We start from the raw sequence: 16,792 nt of genomic DNA, 5'->3' as shown, positions 1-16,792 counted from the left end.
GCAGAGGTCTGTCGTCTGGTTCCTGGCCCACAGATACTCTCATCCAGCCTTCAAATGGAGTAACTACACCCTCTTTCATGGAGAAAGTCTTCTTAAATAAGATTTCGGAGAGGATTTGCCCGCAAAGCTTTATTTGTATTCAACATTCGGGAGTAGCTTTAATGGATATACGTTTATGATGCGGTCTCCCTTCTGATCAGCTGTCAAAGTGTTATTGAACGAGCCTCGGTGTTTCCGCAGCGGTGTGTCGTCGTCGTGAGGAGCGAAGAGCTGCGATTACATCCTCCAGCTGGACCCTGGACAGAGACCGTGCTCCGGTAAGCAACCTGTTCCTCCAGCTGGGTGAAGGCTGCCGGCCGCTCACCGCTCCTCGTCCTGGAGCCCTGCGCTCCGGGGAGCTGCCCGGTGCCCGGTGCCCGGTGCCCGGTGCCCGGTGCTGCTAGGGAGGCTGGAGTCTGTCCAACCTGCGGCCCGCGGCCCACCCAGTGAGCAGAGAGCAGAACGCACATCAACCCACTTCTGGTGGTGGCGAACATCCACCATCGTTAGAATGACAAAAAGTACCGCGAAACACTGTTCATTCATCCATAATGAGCCATGAGCTCGTTCAGTGCAGGATTCACACCTCTCATTCTTTGTTGTCCCCACTGTTTATATACATTTTTTTGTTTATTGTTATTATTTAATGTTGCACTTGCTCCAAAAGTTCCTACCACAGTCAAAATCCTGCTACGTTCAACATATCTGGCAATAAAACTGATTCTGATATTTACTGCTATTTAACATAGAATCAATGATAAAGAAACAACATGATACATTACCAATAGAAAACGAAGGAACATTTGTCATAAAGTCTGTTTATTTACAAAATCTATATTTTATTTAGTTTGTTGTTATTTATATAGAATAATAATTGAAAAATGTAACATGAGTATTAACAATATATATATATATATATATATATATATATATATATATATATATATATATATAGATTTTTTTTATATTATTGATTTACTCCCCCTTGAACTGCAACCTTATCGTGGTGGGGAGTTTGAGCACCCGAATGACCCTCGGAGCTATGTTGTCGGGGGGCTTTATGCCCCCCAGTAGGGTCTCCCAAGGCAAACAGGTCCGAGGCGACGGGTCAGACTAAAAGCAGTTCAGAAGATCCCTATGAACATACACCAGAGGAGAGAAGTGACGTCGCCCGGATTGGCACAGCCGGGGCCACACCCTGGAGCCAGGCCCGGGGTGGAGGCTCGCACGCGCCTGGTGGCCGCGTTCTTGCCCGCGGGACTCGGCCGGGCTCAGCCCGAAGGGATGACGCGGGCCCCTCCTCCTCATCCTCCTGTGGGCCCACCACCTACAGAGGCTGCCGTAGGGGTCGGGTGCAGTGTGGATTGGGTGGCAGTCGACGGCAGGGGCCTCGACGACCCGATCCCCGGACACGGACTCTGGCTTTTGGGACATGGAATGTGACTTCGCTGGGGGGGAAGGAGCCCGAGCTTGTGAGGGAGGCTGAGAGATACCGTCTAGATATAGTTGGGCTCACCTCCACTCACAGCTTGGACTCTGGAACCCAGCTCCTCCACAGGGGCTGGATATTCCACGTCTCTGGAGTTGCCCGCGGTGTAAGGTGGCGGGCTAGAGTGGGCTTGCTTATTGCCCCACAGCTCAGCCGCCATGTGTTGGAGTTCACCCCGGTGAACGAGAGGGTTGCGTCCCTACGCCTTCAAGTAGGGGACAGGTCTCTGACTGTTGTCTCGGCCTATGCACCGAACAGCAGCTCAGAGTACCCAACCTTCTTGGAGTCCCTGGGAGGGGTGCTGGATAGTGCCCCAACTGGGGACTCCATTGTTCTCCTGGGGGACTTCAACGCCCACGTGGGCAATGACAGTGAGACTTGGAAGGGGGTGATTGGGAGGAACGGCCTCCCTGACCTGAACCTGAGCGGTGTTCTGTTATTGGACTTCTGTGCCAGTCACAGCTTGTCCATAACGAACACCATGTTGGAGCACAGGGGTGTCCATAAGTGCACGTGGCACCAGGACACCCTAGGCCGGAGGTCAATGATAGACTTTGTGGTCGTGTCATCTGATCTCTGGCCGCGTGTCTTGGACACTCGGGTAAAGAGAGGGGCAGAGCTATCAACTGATGACCACCTGGTGGTGAGTTGGATGCGCTGGACCGGGAGGAGGATAGACTCGACAGGCCCAAACGTGTTATGAGGGTCTGCTGGGAACATCTGGCCGAGCCCTCCGTCCGCGCAGTTTTCAACTTCCCCCTCCGGAAGAGCTTCTCACAGATCCCGAGGGAGGCTGGAGACATTGAGTCCGAGTGGACCATGTTCTCCACTTCCATTGTTGAAGCTGCTGCTCGGAGCTGTGGCCGCAGGGTCTCTGGCGCCTGTCGTGGCGGCAATCCCCGAACCCGGTGGTGGACACCGGAAGTAAGGGATGCCGTCAAGCTGAAGAAGGAGTCCTACTGGGCACTGTTAGCTCATAGGACTCCCGAGGCAATCGACAGGTACCGGCAGGCCAAGCGAGCTGCAGCCCGGGCTGTGGTGGAGGCAAAAACTCTGGTCTGGGAGGAGTTCGGAGAGGCCATGGAGGAGGACTTTCGGTCAGCCCCGAGGAAATTCTGGCAAACCGTCCGGCGCCTTCGGCGGGGGAAGCAGTTCTCCACCAACACTGTTTACAGTGGAAGTGGGGAGCTGTTGACCTCAACTGGGGATATCGTTGGGCGGTGGAAGGAATACTTCGAGGACCTCCTCAATCCCACCACCACGTCTTCCATTGAGGAAGCAGAGGCTGGGTTCTCAGAGGTGGACTCGTCCATTTCCCAAGCTGAAGTCACCGAGGTTGTTGTGAAGCTCCTCGGTGGCAAGGCACCGGGAGTGGATGAGATTCGCCCAGAGTTCCTTAAGTCTCTGGATGTGCAGGGACTGTCGTGGCTGACTCATTTCTGCAACATCGCGTGGCGGGCGGGGACAGTACCTCTGGACTGGCAGACCGGGGTGGTGGTCCCTCTCTTCAAGAAGGGGGATCGGAGGGTGTGTTCCAACTACAGAGGGATCACACTCCTCAGCCTCCCCGGGAAAGTCTATTCCAGGGTACTGGAGAGGAGGGTCCGGCCGTTAGTCGAACCTCGGATCCAAGAGGAACAATGCGGTTTCCGTCCTGGTCGTGGAACACTGGACCAGCTCTATACCCTCCACCAGGTTCTCCTGATGGTGGAACACTGGACCAGCTCTATACCCTCCACCAGGTGCTCCTGATGGTGGAACACTGGACCAGCTCTATACCCTCCACCAGGTTCTCCTGATGGTGGAACACTGGACCAGCTCTATACCCTCCACCAGGTTCTCCTGATGGTGGAACACTGGACCAGCTCTATACCCTCCACCAGGTTCTCCTGATGGTGGAACACTGGACCAGCTCTATACCCTCCACCAGGTGCTTGGGGGTTCGTGGGAGTTCGCCCAACCAGTCCACATGTGTTTTGTGGATCTGGAGAAGGCGTTCGACCGTGTCCCCCAAGATGTCCTGTGGGGGGTGCTCCGGGAGTATGGAGTCCGGGGTCCCTTGTTGAGGGCTGTTCAGTCCTTGTATTCCCAGAGCAGGAGTCTGGTTCACATTGCCGGCAGTAAGTCAGACCTGTTCCCAGTGCACGTTGGTCTCCAGCAGGACTGTCCTTTATCACCAATTCTGTTCATCATATATATATGGACAGAATCTCTAGGCACAGCCGGGGGCCGGAGGGGGTCCAGTTTGGGGACCACAGGATCTCATCTCTGCTATTTGCAGATGATGTGGTTCTGTTGGCTCCATCAAACCTGGACCTTCAGCGTACACTGACGCGGTTCACAGCCGAGTGTGAAGCAGCTGGGATGAGGATCAGCACCTCTAAATCCGAGGCCATGGTTCTCGACCGGACAAAGGTGTCTTGCCCCCTCCAGGTCGGTGGAGTGCCCTTGTCCCAGGTGGAGGACTTCAAGTATCTTGGGGTCTTGTTCACGAGTGGGGGGAAGATGGAGCGTGAGATCGACAGGCGGATCGGTGCAGCGTCTGCAGTCATGCGGACGTTGTATCGGTCCGTCGTGGTGAAGAAGGAGCTGAGCCAAAAGACCAAGCTCTGGATTTACCGGTCGATCTTCGTTCCTCCCCTCACCTATGGTCATGAACTATGGGTCATGACTGAAAGAACCAAATCCCGGATACAAGCGGCTGAAATGAGCTTCCTCCGTAGGGTGGCTGGGCGTACCCTTAGAGATAGGGGGAGGAGCTCAGTCACCCTTAGAGATAGGGTGAGGAGCTCAGTCACCCTTAGAGATAGGGGGAGGAGCTCAGTCACCCTTAGAGATAGGGTGAGGAGCTCAGTCACCCTTAGAGATAGGGTGAGGAGCTCAGTCACCTTAGAGATAGGGTGAGGAGCTCCGTCACCCTTAGAGATAGGGTGAGGAGCTCAGTCACCCTTAGAGATAGGGTGAGGAGCTCAGTCACCCTTAGAGATAGGGTGAGGAGCTCCGTCACCCTTAGAGATAGGGTGAGGAGCTCAGTCACCCTTAGAGATAGGGTGAGGAGCTCAGTCACCCTTAGAGATAGGGTGAGGAGCTCAGTCACCAGGGAGGAGCTCGGAGTAGAGCCGCTGCTCCTCCACATCGAGAGGAGCCAGCTGAGGTGGCTCAGGCATCTATTTCGGATGCCCCCCGGTCGCCTCCCCAGGGAGGTGTTCCAGGCATGTCCCTCCGGTAGGAGGCCTCGGGGCAGACCCAGGACACGCTGGAGGGACTACGTCTCTCTCTGGCCTGGGAACACCTTGGGGTGCCAATGGAGGAGCTGGAGGAAGAGTCTGGGGTGAGGGAAGTCTGGGCAACTCTGCTTGGACTGCTGCCTCCGCGACCCGGTCCCGGATAAGCGGTAGTCAATGGATATGATGGATGGATGATTTATTCATTTATTATTTGTTTCTGTGGATAGGAAAACCATTCAATTTACCTTTAAAATCCATCAACTTTGAGCTACTACAGTTTCCATGCTTTTATTGAACTTTTAAAATATTGCCACTGCTGTCATTCATGGGACATTCTCAGTTGGAGTCCTGCAAGTAGCAGGGATCCGTTCAACAATGTCTGCAGCTTTCATTTGAATAATAACAATACATCACATAGCACTTTTTAGGCAGTCGAAGATGCTTCACAAGAAGAAAAAAACAAAGACAAGTTAAATGAAGAGTTTTTACCCTGTAATGAAGAAATGCTATCATCGCTACATACAGGAAAGTTTTACGAATCATTTTTGATGTACTTACACATAAAATGTGATGGATGAACCCTTTTAAAAGCGATTTGTACAGCCATCTTCACTACCTTGTCATGCTCCGTAATGTTGTTTTACCACTACTAGAAGTCAAAGCTCATTGACAGCCTCGACCGGCCTAGACCAGCCTCGACCAGCCTCTAACGGCCTCGAACGGCCTCGACCGGCCTCGACCGGCCTCTAGCGGCCTCTAACGGCCTCTAACGGCCTCGAACGGCCTCGACCGGCCTCGACCGGCCTAGACCGGCCTAGACCGGCCTCGACCGGCCTCGAACGGCCTCGACCGGCCTCTAACGGCCTCGAACGGCCTCTAACGGCCTCGAACGGCCTCGAACGGCCTCGAACGGCCTCGAACGGCCTCGACCGGCCTCGACCGGCCTCGACCGGCCTCGACCGGCCTCGACCGGCCTCGACCGGCCTCGACCGGCCTCGACCGGCCTCGACCGGCCTCGAACGGCCTCGAACGGCCTCGAACGGCCTCGAACGGCCTCGACCGGCCTCGAACGGCCTCGAACGGCCTCGACCGGCCTCTAACGGCCTCTAACGGCCTCTAACGGCCTCGACCGGCCTCGAACGGCCTCGAACGGCCCAATGCGGGTGGAGAGTTTATGTATGTTTATGCGACCACCACTCACAAATTAATCATTGAGGCCAGAAACTGCATAGAAACCAATTAAATGTTTACAGAATGATCAGTTTTGAGTCAAAGTTAATGCTTGAACAAACACTCTGACTGGGCTCTTTTAGGACTAATATCTGTCTTTGTTTTATTGTTCTGTGTTCAAGAGTTGAATCAAGTCACTGTTGTCATTCAATACATGGAAAGCCAGTGAAATGTCCCTGATAGCTGGGCAGATGTGTCAAAAAGATGTTCACTTCCAAATGAAAGCATGAACATTTGTATACATGGGTTTTTTAGTATGTTGAATCCAATTTAAAATTAGAAAAATCCAAGATGGCTGCCACACATAGTGCATTATTATAACGGCTTTAGAAGCGATCGAGGCAACGCCTCTTCTATTGTCCAAATCTTCCGTATTAAGAATCAGCCGGCAGAGTGACAGTATTTATTGATTTATTAATTTATTATTTGTATATATATATATATATACATATATATACAGTGGGGAGAACAAGTGTTTGATACACTGCTGATTGTTGACGTTTTCCCTCTTACAAAGCATGTAGAGGTGTGTAATGTGTATCACAGGTCCTATTCAACTGTGAGGGACACAATCTAAAACAAAAATGCAGAAAGTCACAGTGGAGGATTTTTAAATAATTAATTTCCATTGTATTCATGACAGAAGTATTGATGGCCTATCAACCAGTAACAATTGAGGCTCCTGTTAGTTCTTCTTTAAGAAGCCCTCCTGTTCTCCACTCATTACCTGTATTAACTGCACCTGTTTGAACTCCTTACCTGTATAAGAGACACCTGTCCACACTCCAACCTGTCCACAATGGCCGAGACCAGAGGGCTGTGCAAGGACATCAGGGATAAACTGTAGACCTGCACAAGGCTGGGCTCCAGGACAAGAGGCAAGGACATCAGGGATAAACTGTAGACCTGTACAAGGCTGGGCTCCAGGACAAGAGGCAAGGACATCAGGGATAAACTGTAGACCTGCACAAGGCTGGGCTCCAGGACAAGAGAAGCAGCTTGGTGGGAAGGCAACAACTGTTGGTGCAATTATCAGGAAATGGAAGAAGTTCAAGACAACGGTCGATCTCCCTCTGGAGCGCCATGCAAGATCTGTCCTCGTGGGGCATCAATGATCATGAGGACAGTGAGGGATGAGGCCAGAACCACACGGCAGGACCTGGTCAATGACCTGGAGAGAGCTGGGACCACCGTCTCAAAGAAAACCATCAGTAACACTCCGCCATCATGGATTATAATCCTGCACTGCACGCAAGCTCCCCCTGCTCAAGACAGCATGTCAAGGCCCTCATGCTCAAGACAGCATGTCAAGGTCCCCCTGCTCAAGACAGCATGTCAAGGTCCCCCACAGCATGTCAAGGTCCCCCTGCTCAAGACAGCATGTCAAGGTCCCCCTGCTCAAGACAGCATGTCAAGGTCCCCCTGCTCAAGACAGCATGTCAAGCTCCCCCTGCTCAAGACAGCATGTCAAGGTCCTCCTGCTCAAGACAGCATGTCAAGGTCCCCCTGCTCAAGACAGCATGTCAAGGTCCTCCTGCTCAAGACAACATGTCAAGCTCCCCCTGCTCAAGACAGCATGTCAAGGTCCTCCTGCTCAAGACAGCATGTCAAGCTCCCCCTGCTCAAGACAGCATGTCAAGCTCCCCCTGCTCAAGACAGCATGTCAAGCTCCCCCTGCTCAAGACAGCATGTCAAGGTCCTCCTGCTCAAGACAACATGTCAAGGTCCCCCTGCTCAAGACAGCATGTCAAGGCCCTCCTGCTCAAGCCAGTGCATGTCAAGGCCTGTCTGAAGTTTGCCAATGACCATGTGGATGATCCAGAGGAGGACTGGGAGAAGGTCATGTGGTGTGATGAGACAAAAGTGGAGCTTTTTGGTCTAACACTCGCCGTGTTTGGAGAAAGAAGAAGGATGAGTACAACCCCAACAACACCATCCCAACTGTGAACATGGAGGTGGAAACATCATTGTATGGGGATGCTTTCTGCAAAGGGACGACTGACTGTATTGAGGGAGGATGATGAGGCCATGTATGGTGAGACCTGGGCCAACAACCTCCTTCCCTCAGTAAGAGCAGTGAAGATGGTCTTCTCAAGGTCTCATCTCAAGGTCCTGGAGTGGCTCTGTCGGAAGCATCTCAAGGTCCTGGAGTGGCTCTCTTGGAAGCATCTCAAGGTCCTGGAGTGGCTCTCTTGGAAGCATCTCAAGGTCCTGGAGTGGCTCTCTTGGAAGCGTCTCAAGGTCCTGGAGTGGCTCCGTAGGAAGCATCTCAAGGTCCTGGAGTGGCTCCGTAGGAAGCGTCTCATGGTCCTGGAGTGGCTCTGGATGAAGCATCTCAAGGTCCTGGAGTGGCTCCGTAGGAAGCGTCTCAAGGTTCTGGAGTGACTCCGTAGGAAGCGTCTCAAGGTTCTGGAGTGGCTCTCTTGGAAGCATCTCAAGGTCCTGGAGTGGCTCTCTTGGAAGCATCTCAAGGTCCTGGAGTGGCTCTCTTGGAAGCATCTCAAGGTCCTGGAGTGGCTCTCTTGGAAGCATCTCAAGGTCCTGGAGTGACTCCGTAGGAATCATCTCAAGGTCCTGGAGTGGCTCTCTTGGAAGCATCTCTAGGTCCTGGAGTGGCTCTCTTGGAAGCATCTCAAGGTCCTGGAGTGACTCCGTAGGAATCATCTCAAGGTCCTGGAGTGGCTCTGTAGGAAGCATCTCAAGGTCCTGGAGTTCCTCCGTAGGAAGCACCTAAAGGTCCTGGAGTGGCTCCGTAGGAAGCATCTCAAGGTCCTGGAGTGGCTCCGTAGGAAGCATCTCAAGGTCCTGGAGTGGCTCCGTAGGAAGCGCCTCAAGGTCCTGGAGTGGCTCCGTAGGAAGCACCTCAAAGTCCTGGAGTGGCTCCGTAGGAAGCACCTCAAGGTCCTGGAGTGGCTCCGTAGGAAGCACCTCAAGGTCCTGGAGTGGCTCCGTAGGAAGCATCTCAAGGTCCTGGAGTGGCGCCGTAGGAAGCATCTCAAGGTCTTGGAGTGGCTCTGTAGGAAGCGTCTCAAGCTCCTGGAGTGGCTCCGTAGGAAGCGTCTCAAGGTCCTGGAGTGGCTCCGTAGGAAGCGCCTCAAGGTCCTGGAGTGGCTCCGTAGGAAGCGCCTCAAGGTCCTGGAGTGGCTCCGTAGGAAGCACCTCAAGGTCCTGGAGTGGCTCCGTAGGAAGCATCTCAAGGTCCTGGAGTGTGGCCGTAGGAAGCATCTCAAGGTCTTGGAGTGGCTCTGTAGGAAGCATCTCAAGGTCCTGGAGTGGCTCTCTAGGAAGCGTCTCAAGGTCCTGGAGTGGCTCTGTAGGAAGCATCTCAAGGTCTTGGAGTGGCTCCGTAGGAAGCATCTCAAGGTCCTGGAGTGGCTCTGTAGGAAGCATCTCAAGGTCCTGGAGTGACTCCGTAGGAATCATCTCAAGGTTCTGGAGTGTCTCCGTAGGAAGCATCTCAAGGTCCTGGAGTGACTCCGTAGGAAGCATCTCAAGGTCCTGGAGTGGCCCAGCCAGTCTCCAGACCTGAACCCAATAGAAAATCTTTGGAGAGAGCAGAAAGTCTGTGTTGCCCAGCGACAGCCTGAAACTCTGGAGAACATCTGTATGGAGGAGTGGCCTGAACCCTGAACGCTCTGGAGAACATCTGTATGGAGGAGTGGCCTGAAACCTGAACGCTCTGGAGAACATCTGTATGGAGGAGTGGCCTGAACCCTGGACGCTCTGGAGAACATCTGTATGGAGGAGTGGCCTGAACCCTGGACGCTCTGGAGAACATCTGTATGGAGGAGTGGCCTGAACCCTGGACGCTCTGGAGAACATCTGTATGGAGGAGTGGCCTGAAACCTGAAACTCTGGACAACATCTGTATGGAGGAGTGGCCTGAACCCTGGACGCTCTGGAGAACATCTGTATGGAGGAGTGGCCTGAACCCTGGATGCTCTGGAGAACATCTGTATGGAGGAGTGGCCTGAACCCTGGACGCTCTGGAGAACATCTGTATGGAGGAGTGGCCTGAACCCTGAACGCTCTGGAGAACATCTGTATGGAGGAGTGGCCTGAACCCTGGACGCTCTGGACAAATTCTGTATGGAGGAGTGGCCTGAACCCTGGACGCTCTGGAGAACATCTGTATGGAGGAGTGGCCTGAACCCTGGACGCTCTGGAGAACATCTGTATGGAGGAGTGGCCTGAACCCTGGACGCTCTGGAGAACATCTGTATGGAGGAGTGGCCTGAAACCTGAAACTCTGGAGAACATCTGTATGGAGGAGTGGCCTGAACCCTGGACGCTCTGGAGAACATCTGTATGGAGGAGTGGCCTGAACCCTGAACGCTCTTGAGAACATCTGTATGGAGGATTGGCCTGAACCCTGAACGCTCTGGAGAATATCTGTATGGAGGAATGGTCTGAACCCTGAACGCTCTGGAGAACATCTGTATGGAGGAGTGGCCTGAACCCTGGACGCTCTGGAGAACATCTGTATGGAGGAGTGGCCTGAACCCTGGACGCTCTGGAGAACATCTGTATGGAGGAGTGGCCTGAACCCTGAACGCTCTGGAGAACATCTGTATGGAGGAGTGGCCTGAACCATGGACGCTCTGGAGAACATCTGTATGGAGGAGTGGCCTGAAACCTGAAACTCTGGACAACATCTGTATGGAGGAGTGGCCTGAACCCTGGACGCTCTGGAGAACATCTGTATGGAGGAGTGGCCTGAACCCTGGACGCTCTGGAGAACATCTGTATGGAGGAGTGGCCTGAACCCTGGACGCTCTGGAGAACATCTGTATGGAGGAGTGGCCTGAACCCTGAATGCTCTGGAGAACATCTGTATGGAGGAATGGCCTGAACCCTGGACGCTCTGGACAAATTCTGTATGGAGGAGTGGCCTGAACCCTGGATGCTCTGGAGAACATCTGTATGGAGGAGTGGCCTGAACCCTGGACGCTCTGGAGAACATCTGTATGGAGGAGTGGCCTGAACCCTGGACGCTCTGGAGAACATCTGTATGGAGGAGTGGCCTGAAACCTGAAACTCTGGACAACATCTGTATGGAGGAGTGGCCTGAACCCTGGACGCTCTGGAGAACATCTGTATGGAGGAGTGGCCTGAACCCTGGACGCTCTGGAGAACATCTGTATGGAGGAGTGGCCTGAACCCTGAACGCTCTGGAGAACATCTGTATGGAGGAGTGGCCTGAACCCTGGACGCTCTGGAGAACATCTGTATGGAGGAGTGGCCTGAAACCTGAAACTCTGGAGAACATCTGTATGGAGGAGTGGCCTGAACCCTGAACGCTCTGGAGAACATCTGTATGGAGGAGTGGCCTGAACCCTGAACGCTCTTGAGAACATCTGTATGGAGGATTGGCCTGAACCCTGAACGCTCTGGAGAACATCTGTATGGAGGAATGGTCTGAACCCTGAACGCTCTGGAGAACATCTGTATGGAGGAGTGGCCTGAACCCTGAACGCTCTGGAGAACATCTGTATGGAGGAGTGGCCTGAACCCTGGACGCTCTGGAGAACATCTGTATGGAGGAATGGCCAGAATCCCTGCTGCAGTGCAAAGCTGGTGAAGAACTACGTCTGATCTCTGGAATTGCAAACAAAGGTTTCTGTACCAAATATTGAGTTGTTTGTCTGATGTATCAAATACTTCTGTCATGCAATACAATGGAAATTAATTATTAAAAAATCCTCCACTGTGATTTTCTGCATTTTTGTTTTAGATTGTGTCCCTCACAGTTGAAGAGTACCTTTGATACACATTACACACCTCTACATGCTTTGTAAGTGGGAAAACTTCAAAAATCAGCAGTGTATCAAATACTTGTTCACCCCACTGTATATATAATTTTTTTTTTCTTTCTCCCATAATATATTATTTGGTGTTTGGTTCCTTCAACATAAACTGGTCCTACAATTCATCACATGTGTATTTTGTAGTCCACATTAAATTAGAATGCAACCTTTAAGGTCTATTTTTTCCTAGATTTCTGGGTGTTTGTGGGAAAATTAAAGCTTCTTTTTTTTTGCTCCATTTCTTTATTTTTAATAACATAAAAACTTTGACCCTGCCCCCACTGCTGAACAAAATCTTAGAGGAAACACTGCTCACCTGTCCAGGTGTATCTACCTTCACCAGTTCAGGTGTTCCTACCCTCTTCTATCCTGGTGTGTCTGCCCTCGCCTGTCCAGATGAACCTGCTCTCAACCATAAGTAGCTGCACACTATACCATTCCAACACTGTGAACAGTATTGAAGATGATGGGCGGAAGTTAAAGGAATACATTTGATATAAGTTTCATAAAGTTTGTATAACTTAACATAATTGACCAACCTGGAAATGTTTAAATTCCCAGGCATTCAGCAGGTGTAGCCTGGTGTATCGGTTCCAAGTTAATTTCATTCATCAAACTGCCAATGTGATTTAAGAAAGCATCTTGTTGAAGGGTCCTCGGGGTGTTAGTAGAACCAGAACTATGTTTCAGAGAGGAGGGACTTCGTAGAGAGTCCAGAGGAATGTGTTGTGGCCTTCAGTGTTTATGTCTTTTTGAACTCTTTAAATATTCCAGACTTTTTCTAGCACAGGGTCACAATGGTGGGAGGAGATCATGGAAATAACCAGCACTCACTCAATGAAATGAGTCATGGCCTTCTTGAAATGCATTGGACAGAATCAGTTGTTCATTTGGAAAAAAAGTGAATTATCCTCACAAAGTAAACAGTCAGTTCTTCCACTATCCTTCTTTAATCTAATCAAGCATCATGAACATTTGTGTGCAAGATGTTTGCGGCTTTGCTTGTGTTTAAGACGATTCCTTTGGTTCTCTAGAGCTTGATGTTCATATTTGTGGGTGTACTTTTACCCAGATTCACTGTGCTGAAGTAAGTAAGTAGGTAAGTATGTGAAGTTTATTTATAATGCGCTTTTCACAGTTAAAAATCAAGTGTTGTACAAGGAATGGGTGCAATAAAATGGAACAAACAAAATTACATAAACACAGTAAAAGTGAGGGAAATAAATAGATAAAAGCTTTCTTCAATAAAAATGTTTTCAATGCTTTTTAAAAAAGTCATTCCACAGTCTGGGGGCTACAGCCTGAAAGGGTTAGGGGGTGATGTGGGCCGTTTTAACTGAACGTGTCAAGAGTGTAGCTGCTGAGTTTGTATGATCTGAAGCCTGCCGAGGGCGGTCTTAGTAAAGCAGGTGAAAATGGAATTGTAGTAATGAAAGCAGAGACGAAATGAAAGCATGAATTCTCACTTCAACATCTGGTTTGGACAGCCTCCTGCTCACGTTAGAGATGTTCTCAGGTGGAAAAAGCAGTTGTTGCTCAGTTGTCAGGAGTGGTCCTCTAAAGACAAGACCTGAGGTTCCTGAGGTTCTAACAGTCGCCCAGGGCACCAAGGAGGTTTTTGATCAGGGGCAATGATCAGAGTTTGTGTTTTGTCAGCATTTATCTGGAGGTCATTTGAAGAAAGCCCGTTTTTAATGCAGGTCACACATTCCAAACAAGTAGACAAGACGTGAAAGTGAGTCAGTGAAGGAGCAGAACAACTGGATGTCCTCAGTAGGACATATGTTGAAAGTCACCAATGAGACGACTGAGAGGCAAAAGGTCCAATAAACAGAACAGGACCCAGGACAGAGCCTTGAGCCACTCCCCAGGACAGGTTGGACACGTGGGACAGTTTGTTGTTGACGGCAACATTGAAAGTTCTTCCTTGTATGTAGGAGGAGAACCCTGAAGGACCCAGCCAGTCTGCTGAGCAGTATATTGTGGTCCAGCGTATCAAGAGCAGATGTTAAGTCCAGTAAGACCAGGACTGTGAAGTGACCCCAGTCAACTGCCATCATCCTGTCATTTCAGACTTTTAATAGAGCCGTTTCAGTAGAGAGCATTTTACTAAAGCCTGATTGAAATTTGTCATAGAACTCATGCTGTTCCAAATACCAGGTGAGCTGGGTTGACACTGCTTTTTCCAAGGTAAGGTTTCTGAGAGAAACGGGAGTTTTGATGTTGGCCTGTAGTTTTTTGGCTCCATGGAATCGGGATTCGTTTTTTTGAGAACAGGGTTCCCCACAGCATGCTTTAAGGAGCTGGGGACGAGCCAGATTCAGGTGAGAGGTTGAGCAGTTTTAGAACCCAAGGACCAACTCCATCAAAAACATTTATGAACAGAGATGTGGGTATAATGTCAGCGGGGCTTGATGAGGGCTTCAGCTTGCTCACTAAAATCTTGTCATCCTCAACGCTGACAGGAGTGAAGGACGACCAGGACGACAGTGGAGAAGATACAGTGCAGAAGCTGTTCAGGGGAGGACTGATGCTGGACCTGAGTCATTACATCCTTCCTGTGTGTGGACAGGCACTTCAGGAGTTGAAGGTGCCACAAGATGCTCAATACTGTCAAACAGTATTGTAGGTTTTTTTTTACTGTTTGAGATGAGCTTAGAAAAATATGCTGAGCAGGCATGTTTTACAATTTCGTTCAACTCAGTGGTCATTTCTTTAAGATGGAGCCTATGAACTTCTAATTTAGTGGCTTTCTACAGGCGCTCCACTTTCCAACAGTTTCTTCTGAAGCTAGATATGGCTTGATTAATCAACGGACAAGGTTTTGTATTCACACCAAAGGAGAGTTTATCAGGAGCTACAGTGTCCAGAACAGTCAAACAATGGCTATTAAAGCGATCCATAGGTTTTTGAACATTTTCACAATCTCTAAAGGAGGAGGGATAAAAAGATGTAGAAAAACCACTAACTGATGGTTCATTGACGATGCGTTTCTGCGTTGCCACATTGGAAGTAGTAGGAGACAATGTAATGACAGGTCAAATAGGATACAACAGTGGTTGTTTATTTGAAAAGCCTGGTCAACGTTTAGTCCAAAAAAAACCCAAAAACTAATCTAGAGTGTGGCCTTTTTTATGTGTGAGAACAGTAATGTGCTAGGCAAAGTTAAAGTAGTCCATAACAGTTAACAGTTCAGCTGCACGGGACAAGAGGGATCATCAGCATGGAGATTAAAATCCCCAAGAATTAAAACCAGTTTAATCTCCAGTTTAATGATGGATGACAGAGACTCAGTACATTCATCGAGAACGAAGCGAGCGCCACGTGGCACCAGGAGGTGGATAAATGACGAGGCAGTGAAAGGAGTGTGCGTTTCCAACCTTACACATCTGCAGTTCAAAGAGGTTGGAAGCGCTCGTGTCCATCAGGGTGCAGTAGAAAGAGTCCCAGTAAACCATCGCCACGTCACGCGATCCACGGTGTCCCCAACACGGAGGAGACCGGGGGGCACAACTCTTTAAGGTGGACGGACTGGTTCTCCCTCTGCCAAGGTGTTACACTTTGAATCACCATTCTGAAACAAAGCACTTCAGTACAGTTGTTTGATTCAGTTGGAGCCAGTGCAGCTTAACTAAACATGTAATGCACAGGAGGTTAAAATGTTAGGGGTTTTTTCAACTCTTTATTTAGTTTTGTTTATAAATGCACAGCAAAAACAAAAAAGATAACAAATAAAGATAAAAATAAAAAGATGTGTGCAAAGTCACATGTTTTGATTGGCAGATGAAAAGTCATTTCCTCCTTTGCATAAATCTCCTCCATAATGAACGTCCAATGCTCGCTTTTTGGGGCATCGCTTCTTAAGCAGTTCCTGGCCATGGCCTTCTCATGGACGACAACCATTATTTTGAAGAGGGACCTGTCTTCTTTCTTAATAACTCCTTCTGGATCAGTCCCAGGTACAGAACCTGTGGGTCCCGGGAACCTTATATTTTCAGATGTCCTGCGTAGTCGTGATCGAAGAACAGCGGGCGCTTGAATCTTACCCCGTTTCCAAGCTTCTCTTGACACCGTTTCTTTAGTTGTGAATTCCTGGAGGTTAATGAGAAGGGGTCTCGGGTCCTCGGGTCTTGGTTTCATGGCGAGGGACTGGTGAGCCCGCTGTCTCTTCAGGTCCATGTCTCTGGGCAGTGGCAGCTCCCGTTTGAGAAGGTCTGAGACCAAGATCATCACATGGCCTCCCTCCTGGACCCCTGCAACTCCAGAGATACTGTTTCTTCTTGATCTGGACTCCAAATCTGAGACTTTTGTTGTAGTTCTCTGCCGATTTACAACTGTTGTGAGCTTCGGTCATTCCTGCAGCCACGACCCCCACTTGCTCCAGTCGTGTCTCCATCTCACCCACTCAGTCCTGCAGCCACGACCCCCACTTGCTCCAGTCGTGTCTCCATCTCACCCACTCAGTCCTGCAGCCACGTCCTCCACTTGCCCCAGTCCTGTCTCCATCTCACCCACTCAGTCCTGCAGCCACGTCCTCCACTTGCCCCAGTCCTGTCTCCATCTCACCCACTCAGTCCTGCAGCCACGTCCTCCACTTGCCCCAGTCCTGTCTCCATCTCACCCACTCAGTCCTGCAGCCACGTCCCCCACTTGCCCCAGTCCTGTCTCCATCTCACCCACTCAGTCCTGCAGCCACGTCCTCCACTTGCCCCAGTCCTGTCTCCATCTCACCCACTCAGTCCTGCAGCCACGTCCTCCACTTGCCCCAGTCCTGTCTCCATCTCACCCACTCAGTCCTGCAGCCACGTCCTCCACTTGCCCCAGTCCTGTCTCCATCTCACCCACTCAGTCCTGCAGCCACGTCCTCCACTTGCCCCAGTCCCGTCTCCACCTCACCCACTCAGTCCTGCAGCCACGTCCTCCACTTGCCCCAGTCCCGTCTCCACCTCACCCACTCAGTCCTGCAGCCACGTCCTCCACTTGCCCCAGTCCCGTCTCCA

General features: G+C 50.7%; 1 protein-coding gene across 1 annotated transcript in view; it reads left to right on the top strand.

The window, feature by feature from the left end:
• Nucleotides 1-50: 50 nt before the first annotated feature.
• The window catches only part of LOC308148848 (sarcoplasmic/endoplasmic reticulum calcium ATPase 2), a 61,610-nt gene continuing 44,868 nt past the window's right edge, over nucleotides 51-16,792 (top strand). Inside the window, exon 1 of the mRNA XM_080520379.1 lies at nucleotides 51-317. The gene's annotated coding sequence lies outside the window, so the exon portion shown is untranslated. The remainder of the gene's footprint in view (nucleotides 318-16,792) is intronic.

This window comes from Blennius ocellaris (assembly GCF_963422515.1).
Source record: "Blennius ocellaris genome assembly, chromosome: 3".
In the NCBI taxonomy this organism is placed as follows: Eukaryota; Metazoa; Chordata; class Actinopteri; order Blenniiformes; family Blenniidae; genus Blennius; species Blennius ocellaris.
The sequence above is the reverse complement of the archived record's forward strand: the minus strand, read 5'-3'. Positions and strand labels throughout refer to the sequence as shown.